At 38.8% G+C, this 19,549-nt stretch overlaps 1 long non-coding RNA gene across 2 annotated transcripts; it reads right to left on the reverse strand.

Annotated features, from left to right (window-relative positions):
- Positions 1–531: 531 nt before the first annotated feature.
- On the reverse strand, positions 532–19,283 carry LOC138351323 (uncharacterized). Of its 2 annotated transcripts, XR_011222430.1 has the most exons (3): positions 18,810–19,282; positions 9,250–9,448; positions 532–749 (listed from the first exon to the last, which is right to left on the reverse strand). It is a non-coding gene; the product is annotated as an uncharacterized lncRNA (long non-coding RNA). The 2 variants fall into 2 exon arrangements; XR_011222429.1 differs by lacking the exon at positions 532–749 and having other exon boundaries at positions 838–9,448; positions 18,810–19,283.
- Positions 19,284–19,549: the final 266 nt, after the last annotated feature.

A 19,549-nucleotide genomic window follows, 5' to 3' on the forward strand; every position in this document is an offset into this window, starting at 1 on the left:
TCCATCAGTGGCATGTTTTGTGCGAGTATGGGCAAATTACTGGAAATTTTCACAAGATAAGTGAATAATGGTGCATATTACTCTAAACAATTTTTAAGTTTTGAAAATATTTAGCTGTGGTGGGCCGTGGCAAAAATTGTCATGGCATTCTGAATGTAGCACCGACATCCTGTTCTCTTTTGAATTCTGCCAAATTCCCCCTCCCTCCCCACCAACCAGCCTATGTTCATCCTTTACCTCAGACCACTCTCTCTCTCTCTCTGCCAATAAGGGTGAGGCTGGCCCCCAACTGTGTAGCTTCCAACTTTGAACAAATACACACTCACACACTCTTATAGTATCGATTAGCTCATTTAGATTTTAAAATAATATATGTATACAGTGAGTAAGGAGGGAGGCTTTATGGCTTTATTCTATATTTAGTCAATTATCTCCCCACTCTTATAATCTAAGGTCATCTTTCTAGTGCATTTTACCATCGGGAACAGCAATAAAGCTTCTAAGGATGCTACATACAGTATTATGAAGTCGAGGACAAACTATAATTCCATTGACTTTCATCTATAATATTTACCTGAGGAGCCACTAACACTCTAGTGGCCTTGATGGGGACAGGAAGCTGGTGGCTTGTCAAAGGTCCCATTTGCCCTGATGATTTTTTCCAGCTGTATTTTAGAATTCAAGAGTGTTTGGGCATTTATGGCTTTGGCAGGCAATATGTAGAGTTTCACTTATATTGCTATAACACTCTGGAATAGAACGTAAAACTTTGTAGAAAATTATTAATGAAGCAGTGGCCATGATGTCTGTTTTATAAAAGGAGAGAAATACAATACGTTTTGGTGTTCATATATATTAAATTCTGTATGACATAATAGGGACCGCAATGTGGACATTTTTATCAATCGATAAAGGTAATATATCGAGTCAAACATTTCTCCAAAAATCACTATGGTCAAAATTAATGAACGTATTTAGTAAGTCATGTAAACAATACATACAAGTCCGACAGCATATAAAAATGACAAGACACCGCTAAATATCTGGAAAATAATTGTAATATGTTCATTTTTTAAATAATGTTCAATGATGCAATGTATATAATGATCTTTAACTGTGATCATGTAAAGTGTAAAAAAAAAAAAAAAATTTACTTGTAGCTGTTAAAAAATTTTATAACTACAATTTAGTTATGGATAATGGACAATCATGAAATACATATTATTTACTTGTGATCATGTAATGTACTGTATATAATGATTATTTATGGTTAATTTATTGCCAGCTTTTAGTTTTGTAAATACTGAACGTACAAAAGTTTTTGGCAATGTTAAATGTGCATGTAGAACTCATCGAGTTTTACTCACATATTACTGCAAGGTTCTTGTGAATGTTTCTTTTAGACATGAGGTTCCAGCATGGAGTTGGAGACATGTTTCTACACAATTGAATGCCAATGTATTACAATCCTATACAATTAATACTTATTAGAATATATTAAGATATTTAAAAGAAAAGTAGTGACAACTAATACAGTACTATATTTTATAATTCCTTCAAAGTAGTAAAAGGTGTTCAACATATGCAGATACTGTATTTGGAAATATTATGATAATACATGTCTAAATTAATGTCAGAATTAACTGTAAAATATATTATATTACCCAACTGATTATTTGGTTGTTCATATTTCTCTATTACTATATTTTATTTATATAATTATTTAAAATTACCCATGCTTTTGCAACTACTGTACCTGTTTCTGCTCAGTAAGTTACTCCCAGTCAATCATCGTGTTCAAGTTGACTCGTCACTTGATCAATCCATCATGAAATGATGTGGTTAATGGGTTATTGATTATTGCATTAATTCTATGCAGTGCAAAATTAACAATTATTACACTAAAATAGTACAAATCTTATAGCAAGTGCATCACAGTGCAATGCCCTGAACAGCAGATTTTGTTCTGAAAATGGTTGGCACACAATATATTTGATTAAATCTATGAATCCTTGTGGCATGGACCGTGCCTGTGAGCACCAAGACATTTGGTTGGATGAGAGACTGTGAGGTCTCCGGGGACAGATTGGTTTTGATAAATTTGAGAAGATATCACTCCCATCATCTTTCAAGAGTGTGGCACATCAGCTGCTCCTGTCTCGCCCCACTATCTATGAAGTAAGTTATTATCACCTTGATGTTATTGTGAAACAATAGGGTATCCTTCAATGAACTTGTGAAAATAGTACAGTATAATGACTTTGTGGTGGGAAATTTATTTTTTCTGGGGAAAACCCCCTTGTCTTATGTTAAATTTCCTTCAGAAGATATGATATCAAGTCTTGTGTTTCCTATCCTCAACACAGCCAATGGAGCAGCCCGTCCTCCTAAGGTTTACCAACGTCAAGAAAATGGTCAATTTAAACTGTCCTCTCCTAACCTACCTGAGAACAGAAAATGGAACAGTACGTTTCTTTTGCGAGCCGCTTTCACTTTCTAGTATGACAATTTTTGGCCTTGTGTAACGCACACGAGTGAAGCGACATTCTTTGTAGAAGGACAGGTTGAATGGAGACAGTGGCTAATGGATCAATATAGGCAATATAAAATGAAAATCAACAGATATATTAATATGATATTCACAGACATTTACATGAATGATCTCTAGGTCAAAGACAATGGAATCCTAAATTTTTCTACAATGGAATTCACCACGTGACATTTCATGTGATCTGTAGAAACGTAACCTTGCAAATATGTGATGGTTACTCTCCATAACATGGCTCAGTATTTGTCATCCTAATACAAGTTGACTTTACACTATTAGCCATCAGTAGCAATGATACAGTAAGCATTCAACATGCTTTGCAATAACACTTTAAGCACAATCAAATAATGGACAAATAAACTCCAATTTATAAGGAAAAAATGGGAATGCATTTTAGAAAATAAAGGTGCCACGCCACTATGACCATATAGGAATAGTACTTTGATGAACTAAATCAAAGGAATGAAATACTATTAAATATACAAACACAAGAGCAGGACATTAGGTCATCTATCTGAAAAGAGTGGCATTAATGATTAAGAAAGATGATGACCAAACCACATATCAGAAGATGGAGAAACGACAACGTTTTGGTCCATCCTGATTAAGTTCAGTAATTATCAAAAGGCGACACCAAGCCAGGAAGACTATGCAGCACCATCAGTTTCAGGATAATCAAAAGGTGCCAAATATCACTAAAGGATGCCAATACAAGAACAAAAGCTCACAAGGCGAGCAATATCAAAGATATCGGATTCACCAAGGATTCTATTGAAGGCCAAGTGATGGCGAGGGACAGACAGGAAGGAAGATACTGTACATGCAAGTCCTGAAAATCAGGAGATTCAACAAGGATGTGCATGACTCGAAGAGGGACAATGCAGTTAGGACAATAAGGAGGAGGACAATGCTCCATTAAGTGCCAGTGAGTTAAACCTGAATGGCCAATATGTAACCTCGCCAGAGCCATTTTCCACCGCCAATTATGGTGGTAGGAGGAAGGCCAAGGAGGACAAGCTTCTCTTAAGAGCAAGCAGTATTGAACCATAAGAAAAAGAGGCAAGAGGACAGGAATCTTTACTGAAATGTTCTACAAGATACTTTAATACTTAGGCATTCTGATGATGCTAAAATGAGTCACCCATACTTCAACAGTCAACATTCTGATTATGCTAAAATGCATCACATAATCTCAGATTTTTTTTTTTCGAACACACAAGCAGTGTGTGGGTAGAGCTTATCAGGGGACAAGCCAAAGTATCAGAAGACCAACCAGATCACACCTCGGCCAACCTCCCATCAGTCAAGACAATAATTCTTTTGCTCCTGTGTTATTTTTTTTTGCAATTACCTGACAGTGTAGTATAAAAGTTGTGTTACTTTTACAGTTACATAGACTGATCATGAGTGCACATTTCAATTTCTTTATCCATGATGACAAATAAATAAGGAATGTTGAAATATTCATAAACCATTGTATATTCAGTGGTCATGCATAATCTATTATCAATACACCTTTTTTTATATAACATATATAATCTAGAATAAATAATTGTAAATAATTTTACACCAAATTCATAATAATAACCTAAACAATAACACAAAACTGTAAGAGAATAAATATTTTGGGTGTCGCTGAGCAGGTATTCATGCCTTCATTCATCCTTTTGCACCTCACCACCAATCTTACTCTATAATAGTTTATTCCCTTTTCTTCCTCAGTTTCGGCTTGATACATCAAGTCCATGATGGACTTAAAACAGTCAATTTCACTTGTACACTTTGAACAAAGGAGGAGGAGATTGAACCATGAAAAACAGAGAAAAATGATGATGAGGACTTCATACAACACAAAACAGGGTCCACACTACATGATCCCAGCATTGGTGAGTGGAAGGTAATCCTGGGGTCCCAGACCAACCAATCTCAATCAAGGTAGATCCAAAAAGGCACCAACTGGGACTTTTGCCAGTTGATCAGGAACGTGAATCAGGCCAAATGGGAAAAAATAAAATCCTTGGCTATAAGTTGAACAAACTGAGAATCCAAACTGTCCAATTGGAGATATAGGACAGAATACATAGCCCAAAAACACTACTACTTTGAAGGACCACCCAAGTGGTTATCTTAGTTATCTTGAGATGATTTCGGGGCTTAGCGTCCCCGCAGCCCGGTCCTCGATCAGGCCTCCTTTTTATTACATTCAAGGCAGAAAACATTGTAGTGAACCTGGTGTAGATTCTAGGCACAAGGTTTCAAGCTAAAAACTGAATGAAAGTGGTAATAGCAGCATTCCACTTGAAACTCTAGCCAATCCCTGAACCTCAGGGTGTGTGAGAACATGCTACTAAACAAGGGGGCTCCAATAATTTGCATCAGAAGACATGGTCTCACAATGAGGCTGCTGCATGATAGGCCACTGCTTGATAGTCCAAGATGATAGACATCACACACTGGAGGGCATAAGGATTCCTTCACTTACCAGGTGGTAACAAGACTGACCATTGACATTAAAAAGTACAGAATTGTAACCTGGAAAGCTGCAAGTTGCAATGTTGTTCTAAATTGGGTAGGGGAGGTAGGGGAGTTCCATTGCATATGAACTAGTAGAGGAAATGAAGTCAACAGACTTCCCAGAGGCAACATCTACTGGCTGCCTGGGCCATTACATGAACAGATATGCCTGGTCACAATTTTATTGTGTATATTTAAGACCTATTCTTCCTGTACTTTCCATATACAGTGTATGTGATGCCTCTGTTGTCTCCTTTCTAGAGAGCACATTTTGAGTGCTTTGATATGGTCCCAATAATTGTTGTGCTTTATCATCTCTATGCCTGCAATATATGTTTTCTGAATTATCTCTACTTCAGAAATCTCTCCTGCCTTGAAAGGGAAGTAAGTACCAAGCAATATTCAAGGCAGAAAACACAAGTGATTTGAAAAAAACATTATGGAGAAATCCCTGGATTTGAAGTTCTCAAACTCTGCCTAATCATTTTCATTGCTGATGCTATGTTTCCTTTGTTATGCTCACTAAATTTTAGGTTGTCTGACATCATTATTCCCAAACCCTGAAATGTTTGGGAATATCCCAAACCCAGGACCAGTCACAACATACACACTACCATACAACTAACTGCATCTCATCACAAATAGGCCTTGTGGTGGCAAGAAAGTCCAACACACTACCTAGAAGCAAGATGACTCAAAAAGGATTGACCCCACAGAGAAGGAACCCAACTCCTCAGAGAACCCAACTTGCCCTCATGGAGCAAGCTGACCACCATGGAACAGAACCTTGGTCTAAAGTTGAATCAAAATAAAAGCTATACACTGTGGATAAGGAAACAGGAAGTAGGTTCTAGCCTTTGAGCCAAACAATACCAAATGAGTGTGGCTGTTCATCTACAGCAAATTATTGCTTGTTATCTTTTCCTCTTCCTTCCTTTTCTTTCAAGTCCTAAGATTTTTGTTTCACCTAACCTTTCTGGTGGTTTCCTCAGTTTTGCGTCGACTTCTGATCCTCAAGATCTCCCCGCTTTGAAGAGAAAGATTCTGGCTATGTTTCACTGCAACAGTGTGGGTGTCAGATGCCTATCATGATCCTTTGGCTTAGCAGTAACAATGCATAAGCATCAAGGAGCTACTGAGGAAGCATTTACAGAAAATTTCATTCGCTTGGGCTCCGGGAAACTCAAACTCTTGACCCCATGAGTGTTAGGCAAGAGCTCTACCTCTAGACGGCTACAATAGTAAAAATTTCAGAGGCAGCAAACCACTGCCCATCTGAAATTTTATACTTCACCCAGCCACTGCTTAGGTCCAAGGCATAGTGATCCCTGCCCATGTCATATAAATCGTCTATTTCCACATTTTATGGTGGAAATAGTGTGTTTATTTCCACACTATTGTAGAAATAAACACTTCCATGTAGTGTGGTTGAAATTGTTATTTACATAAATGTTCAATACTTGTATCCTAGCATCATCATTCTCTCTCTCTCTCTCTCTCTCTCATTGATTGTTTCTTGAACAGAAGATAATGTCACCATATACTCCTTCAATTTCCTTTTACTCTTTTTATTTTTTTATAAAGAAAATAACTTTGACTTAAATCAGCAAAGTTTATTCTGCTTTTTAAGAGCTATATTGTCATTGTTTATGTTTTACATTAAATACATAATTTATTTTATGTACCAATATTCAATATTGGCCTAGAACCCAAGTCTCCATCAAGTTCTTTATCATTATTTTTTTGAACTCCATGTTTCATGAGGTCTCCATAAACTTGACATTGTTCACAATTTAGATTCTACTGTAAATGTGTTTATTCATACCACTCTTCTTCTCTTCTTTAATTAACATTCTTTAGTTCTCCCAATAATTTGCTATTTAATGTGCTAATAACATTTTGCTTCTTGTTCTAAATCACATTATGAGTAAAATTCAAATAACATCTCTCTCCTTTTGACGGCTTTTAATTGTTGTATCCAAATGCCAAATATATTTAGTTTTAAAAAATATCATTTGCTTGTAATTTTATCTTATGAAACACAGGTATATTTACCTTTAAACAGATTTAACATTCAAAGTGTATGCAGCCCTGAATATTATGTGTGTTAATAGTAAACATCCTAAAAATATTTAATGACCTAAGTATTAAATTGCTGAACTCTAAGAGATTGTTTTTGTAATTCACTTACACTAGTGCAAATATGGCATATTTAATAACAACTTATAATTTACCTTTGGTTATTTTCTTCAGGAGTTCTCATCTTGTGCTTGATGAAATCTTTCTGAAAGCTCTTAGACTCTGGACACTATGATTGTCTCCTGAATGAATGATTATATGATTCACTAAAGAAGCCTTTTTTGCAAATTCTTTCAGGCACTTTGAACACTGAAATGGTTTTTCTCCTGTATGAACTCTTAAATGTTTAATTAAACTGTTTCTCTGTAAGAAAACTTTCAAACACTCTGAACACTGGTATGATTTCTCTCGTGTATGAGTTCTGCTGTGCAATACTAAGCTGTATTTTCTTGAAAAGCCTTTCAAACACTCAGAACATTGGTATGGTTTCTCTCTTGTATGAATTCTCATATGCTCTATTAGAGTATCTTTTTTGGGAAATGCCTTAGGACATACTGAACACTCATATGGCTTCTCTCCTGTATGAACTCTCATATGTTTTACTAGATTAGTATTTACTGTAAAACCTTTCTCACATATTGGACACTGGTATGGTTTTTCTCCTGTATGGCGTCTCATGTGTATCTGCAAATGACCATTTTGTTTAAATGCTGCCAGACATATTGAGCAATGATATGGCTTCTCTCCAGTATGTACTCTTTTATGTCTTACTAGAGCAATTTTGTTTGAAAAATCTTTCAAGCACACTGGACACTGATATCTTTTATCCCCTGTATGAATTCTTGTATGTTGAACAAGTTCATAATTGAATGAAAACTTTTTACCACAAATTAAACATTGATGAGGTTTTTCACCTGTATGAACTACACTATGTTTAGCTAACTTAGAACTGTGTTTGAAAATTTTCTGACACACTGGACACGGATATAGCTTCTTGACAGGGTGACACCTCATGTGTGCTGCCAGACTTTTGCTGTTCGAAAAGAATTTTGGACATTCTGAACATAAATATGTTCTCTCTTCTATATGGACTCTTAAATTTGCTTCTATGGCAGACATGAAGAATGTCAATATAGTAAACAATTTCCTGCCTTAAATTACTTGTATGCTAAATTATATTTCTTAGGAATATTTTGACGTTGATATTATTCCTCTCATCTACAAACTTTGGCATGTATTACTAAGCATAACTTATAAGAAGACTTGAAATACTGAGCAATGGATGTCACCTATATATAGATATATATATAAATACACAGTTTATATATTCCACTAAAGATGTTTTTTCTGAAAGATCTCTTAACTTTGAATACAAAATAATTATTTTTTTAACACTACACTTCAGTGCTAAAATAATTTTATATTTAAAGTCAACATTCACATGTGTTCTGTACAAAATAAATTAATACATTTCACAGTACATAAAATACATGAACAATACATGGAATTATAACAATTACCATAAATTTTCAAGAGATTTACCATGCAGGGCCTAGGCTCTCTTTTCAATGAAAGTACAAATAGTTTACTAAATTTTTCTAGTAATGAAAACTACAGTAGTTACTGAATGGAATTATATATCCTTAATTGTTTAAGTGATACATTGCTTGCATATTTATTTTATGCAATAAATTCAGTTTTGTCAAAATTCTAATGCCGTCCAAGTCTCGTATTTTTCTTCAAAATCCTATTTTCATCATCATTCTCATACTGAGAATCATTTAATTATGAATCAATCATGAATAAGCCAATGAAAAATGAAAACAGAAGAATATTCATGAGGATCAGAAATGTTTCATGGAGAAAATAGGTTTACACAGCTGTGTAAAAATTAACAACAAAACTATTTGATGTTAGCAAGTACGGAGACAAAGTTAGGATCTCAATGCTATCACAACACTATTAAATGTAACAAACTACATACACAATGTAACATAATGGCCTTTAGGATACAAGTCTTATGTCAATGTGGTGACTGAGTAAACTTGTGCTTCAGTGGGTGATAGTATAATAAATTATAACAAATTGGATGAGTGAAATTAACTTACATGAACTAGATGTAATTTACAGCAGATTAAAATAACGACCAAGATGCAGGATGCCGATGCTGCATTTGTGGTATTTCTAATATATGCTTCGCATCATCATTGGAATCTTTTATACCATATGCATCCAGTATTTCTGTCAAATGCTGGAGGTTATGATTGGGTGTTGACATTCAATGTACATTTCTGGTGTAGAGATGAGCTGCAAAAAAGAAATCATCATCAGTAATCTGTTAAGATATTCAATTTCTTTTGCCATAACACATCAAACAAAAGTTTTTTGTGCCATAACACATCAAACAAAATTAACATTATACTGTTTCAATTATTTGTAATTACAATCCTTCCAGATATAAAACAATATGATTCAATATGATTTGAATGGGTGAAGTATATCCAATTAAATTCTATGATGGAAAGAGACAAAGGGCCTCTGCACATCTATACACAGAGTAATCCACATATAAGTTTGAACACATCACATTGCAAAATTCACTACGAGATATGGTAGAAAGGTTCAAGTCACCTACAGACTGAGTTCAGGTAGAACAGATTCTGGTCTACTTGGGAAACATTTTCTGAAATCTACCACCTAATTGGGTAGAGTGACACTGCAATAAATTCTAACAAATTGGATGAGTGAAATTAACTTGCATGTAAGTCACATGTAACAAGATATCTATCTATAATAGAACAAGGAGTGTTGCTGTTTTGAATGCTTGGGGACTTTGAGAGAGTGGCCAGTCAGAACAGGATGATCTGGAACAGAGCAAATTGATAGGTAGTGCAAGAGAGGTTTACATCCAATTAACCCTGGATGAGTGTCAAGACTATTAAATGCGAAGAGGAAAATCAGCATTGAATGAAATGAAACACCTCCAGATGGGTCCAAGGTGGCTCTCTGTTGTTAGCTGCTCTGACTAGCTCCTCTCCTATACAGTCACACCAGACATTTATGAGTCAATAAGAGCCTACTGGGGAACAAATCATCCTCCTCCTCCTCCTCCTCCTCTGGAATCAAGGCCAAAACCTGGCCCCTTCACAGAGGCAAAGAAAGAAGGAATCTGTGATCCTCACCAAAATAGCAGCCACCAACCAATACACAACAATCTGCCCAGTAGCAGATAGGTTACCCTCTAGTTCCAACTGCTCATTACACACACACACACAGTTGGATATTAAGATCTATCGAGTGTCTGTGAACAACACAAGATATCTTGTGACTTTCAAGTGCTAGTGATTTATTTAATAAAGTGTACTGCAACGCATTGAAAAATATACCGTAGTGACTGACACTTAGTTTACAATAGACAGGAAAAATAACATAAGCGGAAATACCTGCAGTGCCTTAACATGTATTTTATATTCCGAGATCAGTGTTTTCGCTGTTATTTTATTTATTTGTTTATTTTTTTTTGAGATATATACAAGAGTTGTTACATTCTTGTACAGCCACTAGTACGTTAGTTTAGTTTAGTTCATTTATTATGCACCCCATACCCATCTTGGGGCGGTAGTGGAAAGGGTTACAGAGGCACATAATGGGCTCAGGGACTGAACCCCCAAAATTCATTTAGCTAAGCAAGTTACAGTACGCGTAGCGTTTCAGGCAGGTCCCTGGAATACGATCCCCTGCCGCGAAGAATCGTTTTTTCATCCAAGTACACATTTTACTGTTGCGTTAAACAGAGGCTACAGTTAAGGAATTGCGCCCAGTAAATCCTCCCCGGCCAGGATACGAACCCATGACATAGCGCTCGCAGAACGCCAGGCGAGTGTCTTACCACTACACCGCGGAGACTGTGAGACTGTTATTACACTACATACACTCAATTACAGTCTATATAACTATCTGCATTTTTGTGCACCATAACAAACCACCGAGATGGTTTGTTGTGAGTTTATACACACAGAACAACGAATTTAAGGTCAGCCTAGCACCTGACAGCTGAGTGTGGTAGGGGCTGCCCCAAATATATTTTTTCATTACTATTTCAAGATCTTTTAATCATTTTATATTCAGTCTTTTGCTGTAATATTATTCAATAGTGTAATTTTGAGGAATTTGTATAGTTAAATGTGTGCGTGTGGAACATCGCTATACAAAAAAATATGGTGCTTCTATCTTATGACATTTTATACTTTAAGATCAGTGTTTTTGTTCTTATTACAGTATACACACACACATATTATATACATTTATCTATGGTTTTATAAACTGTAAAGCACCACAAAGTAATTCTGATGTGTGGTAATGAAATCTTAGCATAGTACATATAGAGGTACACATTACAACCAGGTGACTCAAGGTGCTGAGGTTACCTGGCACACCAAATTACCCAGAAATATACAAAGTACGTCTTTATTATTACTTCTAACACTGTCGTTATTATTATTATCAGATTCCTGTGATTAAATCATGAATATGAATCATTATCCACAAAATTATTTTCTACAGGAACACGAGGTCTTTTTGCATGATGCGTACATTCACAAACCTCGGCTAACGTGCTGTGAATGTATTCACCTAATTGTACTTGCAGGGGTTGAGTGCCTTCTGTGCCTTCTGTGTGCCTTCTGCTGTAAGCATCATAACTAGCAGTGTGTTCACTGATATGTGAACCTTGTACATAATTTCTATTGTAGTCAAGATCACCTATGACACTATCATCACAAAATAATTGCAGTTACTCATTTTATTCATGATTATTAAGTGGTGGTGTGGCCCTGACTTGTACATCTGTACTGTGAGCTCCAGCTGCATGCACCAGCCTTTGTTGCTCTGGCAGTACTGAGGTACTCTCAGTCAGGAAGGATGCAGCCATTTTTGTTTTTTTTTCCAGATGGTATCTGCTTACTGGAGTCCTGAAGAACAGGATGTGAGCCCGTGTGTGCCCCGCAGGAGTTTCGAATCTTACGCTATTCAAACAAACGTCACTGGGGGCCTGGTGGCTGAGTGAACAGTGCTTGGGGTTCGTAGTCCTAAGGGTTTGAGCCCTGGCAGAGGCGGAAACAAATGGGCAGTTTCTTTCACCTTGATGAGCCTCTTCACCTAGCAGTAAATAGGTACCTGGGAGTTAGACAGCTGCTACGAACTGTTTCCTGGGGATGTGTGAAAATTAGGATTAAAGACTTGCCTGAAATGCTATGCATGCTAGTGGCTGTACAAGAATGTAAGAACTCTTGTATATACTGTATAAATAAAATAAAATAAAAATAAAATGTAGGGTGGCACCCCCTCCATTTCCCACGATACCACAGGTAGCGCAGTACAGTGGTTAAGACGCCATAACTCATCTCAGTTAACATCACAATATCAAGCCCAGCTCGAAGTCAAGCGAATTGAGCTTGCAAGTTGCATCCACAGACTCGGGGCTTCCAGACTTCGACTTATCAGGGCAGTTTTTGGTTGTTATTGTCCTTAGATTTGGTATCATTTCCATTGGATGTCAAACCACTAACTATTTTACCCTAAATAGTAGCCCAGTCATGATGGAAAATTAAAATACATTAATAAGTCAGTGTCATTATTCAAATCATTATCTTTATTAATGAAATAATTAATTCCATGCAATGTGTTTAATCAGGATTTGATTGTCAATATACATTTCAAATTAATAACAGTACAGTACTATAATAATAATCTTCTGTGGATAAAACATTACTGACTATTTTATTGGATTAAACTAGAAAGATAATTACAAACTAGTGCCCCACCAAACAATATATTATCTCAAAAATCAAGTCGCTTTATAAAATCCTATTCACAGGGAGTTGGTAGCAGTGGTCAGCGAATGTAGATGTTAAATCCAACCCCAACTAAATATTTAGTAGTTCCAGGAAGGAACTTTTACTTCAATAAGTCCATATAACTGCCTCTTTCATTATAACAGCTAAGACAATTTTGTTTAGCTCATTTAACCAATCTTATAAACAGGATTAATTTAGCATTTGTTTTATAATTATTCTAAATAATATTATTATTATTAGTTTATGGTACTCTGGAAGGAATAGATTTTTATACTACCAGCATTGCTTTAGTCTTTTTGAACTCGCATTTATTTCCTTTGGAATAGAGGTGAATATTTCCTACACTGGAAGCGGTGGAAAGGGCAGAACCAGAGAAACCTGTAACACGCCTGTAGCCAAACCCTGCCCAGAGAAAAGACAATGCAGGAAAAGTTCAGGTTTCCCTGCACAACCACTCAACCAGCAAGCAAGTCACCTGGGGCTAATGCAACCCCAGATGGCAATGACGATGCAGGCAGAGCAAAACTGCCCAAGGGAGACAAAGAGATGCTGACCGTGAGTCCCAAACAAGGCCCTGTCAATTCCTAACCTAGGACAGAACCAACTGGGACTTCCCCTAGTTCACCAGGAACCCAAACCTGGCAAGCTGAGAAAGATCCAGATTTCTGTTCTACTGACACACATGAACTGACTGGGTCCCACGTCAACCAATCATTTTAGTAAGCAAACACATGAACTCCTAACAGATGTAGTTGGGCCAAAATGACTTGCACCAGCCTAGTAAACATAAAGGGGAGGGGGGGGGGGGGGGGGGGGCACAGATTCAAGCCAAAGGGAAGACCCCTGAAACAGTGAACCTTATGTCCCAGAACAAAACCTGGCTAGTCCCTAAACCTGGGATGTATTGGGACATGCCAATAAGCATCCTGAAAGTCCAGAGACACTATCCAAGCTCCAGGTTGTGATAGTAAGGAAACTTTACTCATATATTTATTTATATATACAATACAAGAGTTCTTACATTCTTGTACAGCCACTAGTATGCATATCGTTTTGGGCACAGGCTGGGGCCCAACTTGGGTTGGAACTTGGGCCCAAGTGTTCATGTGGAAAGTCAGACAGGAAAATGAAGCAGTTCAGACCCGAGAGTGAGGATGTACTGTAAGTCTGCCGAATCCCTCTTCAGGACCAGAACAAGTGGAACACACAATGAAGTGACAAAGCCATCTCGACCATGTCCCCAAGTTCGACCAACCTGCATTGACCAAATGTAGTACAGGGAAAGAGGACTGACCCAAAAAGCCCAACTCCAAATACAAAGAAGGAATTGACCAGCTCCACCGAAGGCCATTGGAAATGACCTATGAATCACAGGACCAGGAGCTGGCAAAATGAGTCAGATGCTTCCCCATGGCAGCATCAAAGAAGTAAATCGCAAAAGGGGCTAGCATGAACCCAAAGCAGAACAATCCTTTCGTGGTGCATGGTTTGCGACGTCAAGCAAAAAAGGAAATCTCCTCCGAACCATTCTGCCTCCAAAAGGAGGCAGAACCCTAAGAAAACAATCGATCAATGGGGCTGTAAGAAAAGCAGCCATGGAAAAACCTGTGCAACACCATCCTTAGGAAAGAGGAGAAGAGAAAAAGGGGAGGTGGACAAAAAGGTAAGAGACCAAGCTGATCTTAAGAACAGGCCAACATGGCCCGTTGACTTAAGGCAGAACAAATCAAATGCCACCACCACCTCCCAAAAAGAGAGGGGTGTGCATCTTAGGCAAAGCTTAAGTAAAAGCTTAGGCATAACATCCAGAGACCCTGGCAATCCCACATCCTCACAGAGTTGCTCAGAGAGCTCCTCCAGAAGGAACCAAACATGCAAGATCGCTGTCAAGTACAAACACACTTGACAGAACACACAAGTATGCAATAAGGGCCCTGGACAGCACAGGCACGGCCCAGATAACACTTCCCAAGGATGTAAGCATGTAGCAGCTGCACATGGAGCTGCCACTTGCCTACATCCTTGGGAAGTTCCAGGCCAAACAGACAGGTCAAGAGTGAAGCAAAAGCACCGCTGCTCAGGAACACCTGGAAGACAGTTTACTTCTCACCAATCAATCGTGTGGAAATAAAAAGGTTTTCTGCAAGATAGGATGAACCCGAGACCTCATACCGCAACCAAAAAAACAGATAGACCCATTCCACTCACCTGGACTGTATGGGTCTTGAACAGTGGAACCCACGCGAGCGAGCCCATAGCTCTATCAAATCGGCTATGAGTAGTCTTAAAAAGGAATGTTTCTAGAAGCAGCATCTTGCTGCGAAACTGGAATTTTCAACTTTCCCTGACTAGTACTGAAGCACAGAGGAATTATTGACCCACGTCCAAGTCATATAAATTGCCATCCAAGGATATTCCAAGGATATTGTGTGGAAATAGATATAGATATGAAATAAACATGCCATTCACATAAACACTGTGAATGGAATGTTTATTTCCATGGTAGTGTGGAAGGCAATTTTAGAAAGAGTCTAGGTCCATCATAGAAAAAGAGGTCTGTGTTCTGCAAAAGGTACTGAACCAAATCTGCATGGACCACATGAAGGTGCAGCATGAGAAGCCAGAAACCTCCAGAAATATGATGACTCCAGGGACCCGGAATCAAACCCAAGGGACAGCAGCCTAGCAATCCAACTCATACATTGAGGGCAACTATATGAAAAATGTTTCTTCCCCTGCAGCAAGAGTCCCTCTGTGGAAGAGACCAAAGTCCAAGAAGGATTGAAAGGTACCCACAGGCACTCCTTGGGCTTCTCCCATCAACCCTGAAAGCATACCATCTTGAGGTTATCTTGAGATGATTTCGGGGCTTTTTTTTAGTGTCCACGCGGCCCGGTCCACGACCAGGCCTCCACCCCCAGGAAGCAGCCCGTGACAGCTGGCTAACACCCAGGTACCTATTTTACTGCTAGGTAACAGGGGCATAGGGTGAAAGAAACTCTGCCCATTGTTTCTCGCCGGAGCTTGGGATCGAACCCAGGACCACAGGATCACAAGTCCAGTGTGCTGTCTGCTTGGCCAACCGGCTCCCTTGGAAGGGAGCCGGTCGGAATGAGCGGGGAGGAATGAGACCATGAAGGAAGTCATTGCCCAACACCTGAGACAGGAAGGTGTCCTCCCCAAGAAGGCTTAACAACCACCACCCCAATGCCCCAAAATCCTTGTGGGACCAGAGGCTCAACTGTGTCTGCCATCAACATGCATGGGACCACCTCCGATAAAGGCCGAACCACACCCCGAGCTAAACCTAGACTCGACTCCGAAACCCTCAGATGCCACGGAGCCCAAACTGTGGGAAAGATGGACAAGATCAGAAGCAAGAACCACACCTGCAGGGGAAGGAAGAGAAAGTGTGGACTTAGTCCAGGCGGGAGTCACCAACACCTCCAATTTTAAGTCCCTAAACACCATAGAGGCCAACTCTGGGGCATCCAGTGGATTAATATGTTGCAAACACCTAACTCAAGTAAACCTACCTGGTAAAGCAGCAGCAGGGAAGCAGAATCCATAAACACAGACCCAGTGAGAACATATCTCACAGGAGTTAGTATCATAGGCATCACCAACCCAGCAAGCAGCATGGCAGGGAAAGAATGATCATTGTCTGATAGCAAAGACAACGAGTACCCATCAAACTTGAGCGAGGGGGTGCTTAAGGGACCAATCCATAACAGACTATCTTGCAAATTTGGGACCTGGCCAGTATTTTCCATGTACGGTAAATATTATTTGATACCTCTTTCATCGCCTTTCTTGTTAGTATATTTTGAAACCTTTGAGGCGATGCCAATAGTTTCCGGAACAACCGTGGACATCTTCAAGAGGAAACTAGATTGTTTCCTCCAAGAAGTGCCTCAAGGAACCCCATCAAGCAGGTATCAAGCAGTTTAGATCCTCTCTGATTCATCTGCAGAGTTTTTAGGCAGATTTTTGTTCTTTATTTCTGTGAATCTTCTAGTTGTCTGTTAACCTTCACTTACTTTCTGGACTATCACTCAACACCCTGTCACCCCAGGTGATAATGCGTCAAGCATCCTGTGAACTCTGGATAATCGAAATAAAGCCAGAGCCAAACAGAAAAATCATAACCCTCAAATACTCTAAACCTAACCAGACAAAATTCATCTATGTTCGTCAGCGATCTCCAGCAGAGCAGGAGCCAGATGCCCATTGAACCCTGTGAGCATACCAGGAACCCGTCAAAAACCAGCTAGGCACCGCCAGGCTAAGCTAGCATTAAGACACCAATTTCCCACCCGAAGAACCAACCAGAAAATAGGAAAACAAACAAAATTTTTCTACATCCCTGCAACCTCAGACAGTAAAGGCACCAGACATCGGAAAGCATACAGTTTAAGAGGAATGCCAGACAGCAGTATCCACTACGGGCTAACCATAGCCTGTGCTACTTGGAACTTTTTGTTCCTAGTAGCTGAATCTAAGACAACAAGAACAGCAGTTATATATTGACCCATTGTCAATATATAACATTGTTTATATAACATTGTTAATGAGACAAATCCCATTGTTAGGCGACAGTCCCCAGATGGAGCAGGTATCCGGATATCCACTCATCATCAACGTTGAGCCAGAGTGAAGTAGGCATGAGAATTCGTGTCGAATAGGACAGGTATTGTTGCATTAGATCTGGTAGCTTAATTTTCACTAGAAAACAGGACTTCAGTTGGAACCCGACAAAAAATACCTCATGGATACTGAGCATACCATTTTTGCCACAGTTGCATGTTTTTTGCATTTTATTTCAAATGTTATATTACTTCATGTAATGTAAGGGGGGTGATGGCTGAGTGGACAATGCTCAGGATTCGTAGTACCAAGGTTCTAGGTTCAATTCCCGGCGGAGGCAGAAATAAATGGGCAGACTTTCATTCACCCTGATGCCCCCTGTTCACCTAGCAGTAAATAGGTACCTGGGAGTTAGACAGCTGCTATGAGCTGCTTCCTGGGGGTGTGTAACAAAAGGACACCTGGTCGAGGACCGGGCCGCTGGGACGCTAAGCCCTGAAATCATCTCAAGATAACTTCAAGATTGTCCATAGTGCACATGTCCCCCTGGGTCACCCCTAAGTTTACACAAATTGTGCAGAAAATTTTAATTTCCTCATATATACATAGGCCAGAATCACAATCTTTATATTTTGGCAACTTGGATAAATGTTAATTTTGTAATATAGGCCTAGGCTACAGTAGTAAGGTTGTAAACTAATATGAAATGAGCTGTATAAAAAGTTGTCCAGGAAAGGACAAGCTGCCACAAATATTAGTTCATATAGGTTTAGTTCAACTGCCCAACAACCTTTTTTCATTAACATTTTGTCTCTAAAATATAATTATCAATTATATGTTTGTTGACCAAATTGTATTTTTGCTTTTTTCTGCCATGCTTTCCCCTGCCGTTTCTCATTTTTTTTCTTATTTTTTCTCAGCACAATTTATAGCTTAATCTCAATTAGTATTAAGTTTTAGTCTTAAGTGTTTTTCCTGCCCGAAACGCTTTGCGTAATAGTGGCTTTAGGCATTGTATGTACTAGCTCTATCTATAAATCCATCAACTTTTGTATCTCACCTTGTATGTATGTACTTTACCCGAATAAATATTTATATTTGTATATTCCAAGAGAAGAAAATGTTGTCAATTGAACTAAAGCATTTGGGCTATTCAAGAATTTGAAACATTCATCTGGCATAATAATATATGTATTAGTAAAGCCAAAGAGTCTATAAAAGCTTACCAGAATATTATTAAACCATGCTGGATACAATTGATTTATTGACCCTCCTGCCAAAGCCAGCCCCGAGTGGGTCGTCTTGTGATGGTCACCAATCCAACTACTGGCCACACCCAGTGGCAGAGTAGGTGGATATCTCGGTGTGTAGTTAGTATACGAGGCACTGGATCACACGCAATAACTGGTTTTTACATCCGTCCGAAATTTACTGCCTAGGGTGCGCAGAGGCCAAATACGAGGCCGGTGGGGAAGGGGGCCCCTAATCCGAACACTTCCACGCAGCCTCCTGGTTCAACACGGCGTCACACTCCTCCTTCAGCGCCTGCACGAGCCTTTTTCCCGTCTTGATTGGCTGTATTTGCACTTTATTGTAGGAGGAGAGGGGGTTTAAGAGGTGCGGGAAGGAGCCGTGACTCAGCGTGAGACTGTTGCTGTGATGCGCTGGTCGCTCCCTGATGCCGCCTCCTACTCTAACGTTTTCTCTAGTGTTCCCACTTTGAAAAAATAAATAAATAATTACTATTACGACTACTAATACTACTACTAATAATACTAATACTAATAATAATAATAATAATTAAAATAATAGTCCCCATTTGCCCTGAGGATGTTTTAAAGTTACATTTTAAAACCCAACAGGGTTTTGGCGCTTAGGGCTTCAGCGGGTAGGCGGTTCCACTAATAACATGCCCGTGTCTGAAGCTAGACACAAATACAACAAAATTATTAATGATGGTAACGGA

The sequence above is a fragment of the Procambarus clarkii genome, chromosome 49, assembly GCF_040958095.1.
Source record: "Procambarus clarkii isolate CNS0578487 chromosome 49, FALCON_Pclarkii_2.0, whole genome shotgun sequence".
In the NCBI taxonomy this organism is placed as follows: domain Eukaryota; kingdom Metazoa; phylum Arthropoda; class Malacostraca; order Decapoda; family Cambaridae; genus Procambarus; species Procambarus clarkii.